The sequence below is a fragment of the Leopardus geoffroyi genome, chromosome B1, assembly GCF_018350155.1.
Source record: "Leopardus geoffroyi isolate Oge1 chromosome B1, O.geoffroyi_Oge1_pat1.0, whole genome shotgun sequence".
Classification (NCBI taxonomy): Eukaryota; Metazoa; Chordata; class Mammalia; order Carnivora; family Felidae; genus Leopardus; species Leopardus geoffroyi.
The window spans coordinates 121,794,260-121,800,817 of NC_059327.1; the positions used below are offsets into that span (position 1 = coordinate 121,794,260).

The following is a 6,558-nucleotide window of genomic DNA, read 5'->3' on the forward strand; positions in this document are numbered from 1 at the left end:
TTGGGGGCAGTCTGTCCTGTGCCCCCACACTACCTATTTAGGTTCTTAGTGATTTATTTCTTAGGTGTGTTTCCCCTACGGAAGGAGAGTTAAGTAAGAATCTAATACATTGATAAGCAACCCACAGCCTGCAGGCTTCATGCAGCCCACCTGGTTTCATTATCCTGTTCCATAATATAACTTCAAGAAGAAGTGAGAATATTAGTAACGGCCAATGATATTGCCCCCGTATATACATATTACAAAACATTCTCCATGGTTTTCTCTTGCTCTAGGTCTCTATCCATTCTGTTCCCGCTGTCTGAAACCCCCAGCCTCCTCTTCTTTGGCAAATTCTGAATCATCCATCATCAGATCTCAGCTCTCATATCTCTCTAAATCCAAATATCCAATGGATGCTCTCATTGTGTAGCATTTACCATGATCTACCATACAGGTGCTATTTATTGGTCTTTATTGCTCAATGGACTATAAACTTCAAACAGTGAAGATCATGTCTTCTATTTGCCTATTTCCTTTTTAGCATAAAACCCAAGTAGAATAAATATCTGTTGAAGATGTATACAAACATATTGACTATTTGTCACAGCCCTGGCTATAACCAAGGAGGTTACGTCTTCAACACTGCTTAATGGCTAGGTCTAAGTTGCCCGATTCTCAAACATAAACTGTACCACAGATTCTTTTGCTTTCATTGCAAAAGCAACAGCCACCCAACCGTGTGAACATAAGCAAACCCATCCAACTACTCCATCCCAAAATAAATGACCATTTTAGGATTCCTTGCCATCAAGTGTATCTCCAATCAGTCTTTAGTTAGAGAGACTGAAAAAATTATGGGGGACCATTTAATATGAATGTGAGAACTTATCTAAATAGTTGAATACATTCATCACGTTTCTTAAATGCTCACAACTTGCAATGGCTCCCTAATATCTGTAGAATAAAAATCCGTATATCTGAGGCAGGCATTCAAGGCTACTTACAAACTTGCTCCTCCCTGCCTTCCCAGCCATTTCTTCCCAACTAAGCACACACTCGATGTTCTGGGCAAATAAATGTGTTTTTCTCCATATGAGCCCAAAATGTGCAATCTTTTGCACTATAATGGTAATAACTGACCCTCAAAGAGTTTATTATGTGCCAGGCTCCCTTCTAAGTGCTTTACTTTTTTTTTTTTTTTTTAAGTTTATTTATTTAAGAGAGAGAGGTCACAACACGGGGCTCAATTCCACAGCCCCGGGATCATGACCTGAGCCGAAATCAAGAGGAGTATGCTTAACCCACTGAGTCACCCAGGTGCCCCACTAAATGCTTTACTTTATGTTAGCTCACTTAATCCTTACAACAACACTGTTTGGTGGATATTATTATGATCCTCATTTTAGAGATGAGGTGCCTCAGGCACCTTGCTTGAGGTCAAAGTTAGTATACAGCAAAGCCTGGCTATGAGGTGACTAACCGTGCATGTGTCTCTCACCATCCAGCAGACTCACCCGGGGCTGTTCACAGACGGTGGCACAATTCCAGGAGAGAGCCATGGTGCAAAAGTCTGGTTGAGACCGAGGCTCAGAATTGGCACGGTATCTTACCCACTGCAATCTATTAGGCAAACAAGTGATAACGCCAGCTCATATTCCAAAGGAGGAGGCATATTCTGCTTCTTGAAAGGACAGCAGCAAAGTGACATGTGGATACAGGGAAGGAAATAATGGCAATCAGTTTGCAAGTACTCTGCCACACACGGCCAAAACTAGGTGCCAAGAAAGGTGAGAGAGTCTTCAGATGGCAGCCATGAGCTCATGAGCAGAAGAACAGATTCAGCGGGAACAGATTAGCAGTCTGTAAAGACTTCTCTTTTTTTCTTTCGGATTTTTTTTTTTTTATTTCTTCAAATTGTTTTCAGGAGTGACCGAAAAAACGACAGTTGAGTCCCATCATCACGGAAATGGCTTTAGGAGAAGACTGGTCAGATGAATAGTATTGCTTCCCATTTCCAACCAGTCAATGGTTGCCATTGATAAATAGATACCCAACAGTCTGTCAAGAATGCTCAAGATATGTTATATGCTACAACACACCTGTTCACAGGGTGAAAATGCCAGGAAATAACTCACGTGAACTTCTCGATTTCATCATGCAAGACAAGCACAAAAGCACCACCCAGGCCTCTGCGAACATTGCACAAAGCCCCCTTGAGAAAAGCTTTGGCTCCTTCATCATGAGCAGTATTCCTCCGGCAGTCAAGCATGCCTGTGTACATGATATCAGTTCCTTTGCGCCCTGACTGTACCATCACACGGCGACAAAGAGTGTCAACCGGATAGAAAGTCAACACAGCAACCTCTGTGACGGATTGTGCGATCATCCAGCTGATGGAGATGTGCGTACTCTTGGGATCTGGATGCATTCCCTTTGCAGTGTCAGATACTGAAGTAGGCAGCTCAGTAGACGAGGTTACCCTGCGCAGAAACATTAAAGCCTTTCTACAGGACCTTAATCCCATCAGATTTGTAGTTCTTAACCAGGCAGTCACGGAGGCCCCTGAATTCCCTTTCAGCTCCAGCTTTGCCCACGTCAGCTGCTAGAAGGGTATGGGCAAAATCAAGAGGAGACACAAAACACAGAGACGTGGCCCCAGAGGCGCCACCTGACCCGATTCCCTGCAAAGTAACACCAAAACTGGGTTCTCTTGTCCACACCACCCAGGAAGATCTGCTTGTATTTAACTTGAAAGGCAAAGGTAAGAGCCTGAGTGGGGAAGTATCCGATGATATTGGCCAGCCAAGTTGCCACACCAGAAGGACAGGACTCCCTGCTCCTTGGAGATAGGAACCACACACTCTCTAATGCCCGTGTAGTGCTTATCTGCGGTGATTTGCTTGCTGGCATGTTGCACCTGCAGCAGCAGCTTGATCCGTTCGATGGGTGCTACCGAGGGGTCTTGGAGGTGGCCGCAGACACTCCACCCACCAGGAAGTCCTCGACAAAGGACACAGCAGCACTGGTCACGTTGAAAGGAAAGAGGAGGCAGGAGATGGCAGAGCAGTTCGTAAAGAGTTCAGTTGTCCCCTGATTCTACACAAATCACTACAGAGGTTTCTGGGGGAACTTGACAAGCTGATTTTTAAATTTATGCAGAAACGCAAATGGCTTTTTTAGATAAGATAAGAAAAGCCAAGGCAATGCTAAAGAAGAACAAGATGGGGACACTTGTCCTGGCACAGGTCAGGACCAATGGAACAGACCAGAGGCCAGAAACAAACTCATGCATATATGGAAGCTCAATTATAAAGGAGTATGTATCACATTATCTGTGGGAAATTAAACACTTTGCAAAAGGCAAAACCAGAATAACTTTAGAAGGCAATATAGAATATTTTACAATATGGAAGAAAAGAAGGATTCCTTATGCAAGACCCCAAATCACCAAGCAGTTGGGGAGGAAGGCCACATTTACCACACTAAAATTTGGGCTTCCCAGGAGTTCATCAAAAGACACTAGAAAGAACATGACCAGACAATCCAGTGTAGAAATGGAACAGGGGTAGGTCAATAAAATAGAGCAGCAAAGCAGAAATGACTCAAACTGACCACAAGCCACAAATTGAGAAAGAATATTTGCAATATAAACAATCAATAAAAGATTGTTATCCAGAATTGCTGAAGAACTCTTCTAAGGAAAAGAACCAGAACAAAAGATAGACCAGTTATTTCATAAAAGAGGAAATGCTAACGGTGAAAAAATACGTAAAAGATGTCCAGTCGCATTCATAATTAAGTCAAAAAAAATTGAAATCAAAATCAGATGCCATTTTATGCCTCCTTGCTTTTGCAAATTTTAAAATATCTGACAATGTCAAGTGTCTTCATAATGAAGATGTTTAGCAACAGAAACACTCACACTGCCAGTGGGAGCACAATCCGCGTGGAAAACAGTTTGACACTATGTAATAAAGCTGCACGTAACATATTCTATACCTCACAGTGTCTCTCCTGGGTATATGTGCTACAGGAACTTTTACAGATAAGGACACATATATAATAGTCATAGAAACATTGTTCATAGAAGCAAAATCTGAAAAGAAAAAACCCAAATATCTAATTCTACTGAAATGGATACATAAAATACATACATATTTTCATACTTTGGAATTCTGTCTATAGTAGTTAAAAGCAAACGGATCAGCAGGATGGAATCTCAAAAACCAAAGCTAACAACCCCAACAAAAAGACAAAAGCAAGTCGTAGAAAAAACTAAGCTGCATGGTTCGTGATAATAAAGTGCGGCCCAAACTCAACAATACTGAGTGTTAGGATTCACTCATAGGCAGCAGCGCTGGTGTATTTCATTGCCAGTCTGGCTAAGCTAGAAACTACAAATCCCAGAGTTCCCTTCCCTATGTGGTTGGAGGTCAAACCTGACCAAAAGAGGAACTTAAATAAGATACTGGAGGCAGAAGGGGAGCAGCAGCCCGTTTCCTTGGAAGGCAGTGCAGTCAAAAGCGGCGATGGTGCTGGGTTCCTACTTACCCTCCTCTCCTCTCCGCAGCTGTCAGCCCTTCTATCCACTGCTGGCCCTTCGGCCAACTGCAGGCTGATGGCAGCGGACTGGAAGAGGGACCACCTCGCAGAGGCCGTCCCTTCCCACCGTCTCCTGCAGCTGCCTCTTTGCAGCCCCGCTCGGTGGCCCGGATTCTTAGCTTCTCCTTGAGACGCTGGCTGGCCCATCCGCACGCAGCTTCAGAAGGCTGGTTAGTGGTTTTTCCTCCATCTTTCCCACAGTCCCTTCCAGATCTTCGCTAACGGTAGAAGGTGTTAATTCCTAGAAGAAACCCCTTATCCCACATCGTTATAAAGATGAGCAAGGGAATATCTTGCACAAGTTTCCCCAAGTGGGGAGGAGAAAGGGCAGCATTAAGGAGGGCCACAAGGCGCCTGGGTGGCTCAGTCGGTTAAGCGGCCGACTTCAGCTCAGGTCGTGATCTCACAGTCCGTGAGTTCGAGCCCCGCATCGGGCTCTGTGCTGACAGCTCAGAGCCTGGAGCCTGTTTCAGATTCTGTGTCTCCCTCTCTCTGACCCTCCCCTGTTCATGCTCTGTCTCTCCCTGTCTCAAAAATAAATAAACATTAAAAAAAAAAAAAAAAAAAAAAAAAAGGAGGGGCACAAGGGACATCTGAGTCACCAGAATGTTTTTTTCTTAAGTTGGGTGGTGGGTACAAAGTATCCATTTTATTAATATTATTTACATTGTACGAGATATGATGTTACAATTCAGAGTTAAAAATGAAGACAAAAGTGGGTGGGGGAAATAAATAAAAGGGATTAATTAAGAGCACACGTACCTCGATGAGCTCTGAGTGATGTACAGAATTGTTGAATCATTATGTCATGCACAGGAGGAGAATATAACACTTTATCTTCATTGTACTTCAATAAAAAATATATTTTTTTAAAAAGTTAAAAAGGGACGCCTGGGTGAATCAGTTGGTTAAGTGTCCAACTCTTGACTTCAGCTCAGGTCTTGATCTCACAATTTGTGATATCTGTCGGGCTCTGTCCCGACAGTGCAGAGCCTGCTTGGGATTCTCTCTCTCTCCCTCTCTCTTTCTGCCCCTCCCTGACTCATTCTCTCTCTCTCTCTCTCTCAAAATAAATAAGCGTGAAATTTTTTTTCTAATTTTTTTAAGTTAAAAAAATAGAAACATGTAGTGAGGTTTTCCAAACCAGAGAGTCCAAATCTTTAGGGAAAATCAATATGAATTTAAATGTGAGAGGGGCACCTGGGTGGCTCAGTCAGTTAAGCGGCCGACTTCGGCTCAGGTCATGATCTCGTGGTCTGTGAGTTCGAGCCCCGCGTCGGGCTGTGCTGACAGCTCAGAGCCTGGAACCTGTTTCAGATTCTGTGTCTCCCTCTCTCTGACCCTCCCCTGTTCATGCTCTGTCTCTCCCTGTCTCAAAAATAAACGTTAAAAAAAAAAAATTTAAATGTGAGGGAGAGAAAGAGTCTCGATGGTAAAAGGAGAAAGCAATGTGAACTCTGTGGGACTTGTTCCCTGTACAGAGTGAGGAAGAAGCTGTCAGATCGAGACCAGATACCCCAGACCCTGAAGGTGAGATGACGGACTGCTCCCGAGGACGGAGGGTGGGCAGAGGGCTGATGGCGTCAGGACAGGCAGGGGGATGGCAGGGACTCTCCCCAGTAGACAGCCAGGTACTAAAAGCAGCAAGGTACCTTGATTTTAGCTGGAATGGGAGGCGTTGTCAGGATAAGGCAGTGTGTCCCACGTGGGTGGCCACAGCCAGAAGCAGTGTTTACAATGGAAGTGGTGTCCTGGAGAGAAACTGAAAGACACAAGGTGGGATTTTTCCAAATGGCCCCTTACTGGAGAACCAGAGAGCTGGAGTGAGGGGTGGCCCTCAAATAAGGAAATCTGGGGGAAATTATGATAATAACGCCAGCAGCTACCATTTTAGGAATGCTTACTCATCTCTCTGACATCTGAGCGTTGGTCCCTTCTCTTTTCTCACTAAACTCACTTATCTGACCATCTCTT

At 44.1% G+C, this 6,558-nt stretch overlaps 1 pseudogene; it reads right to left on the reverse strand.

Annotated features, from left to right (window-relative positions):
* Window positions 1-1,310: 1,310 nt before the first annotated feature.
* LOC123596420 lies at window positions 1,311-4,731 on the reverse strand (annotated as a pseudogene).
* Between the last annotated feature and the right edge of the window lie 1,827 nt (window positions 4,732-6,558).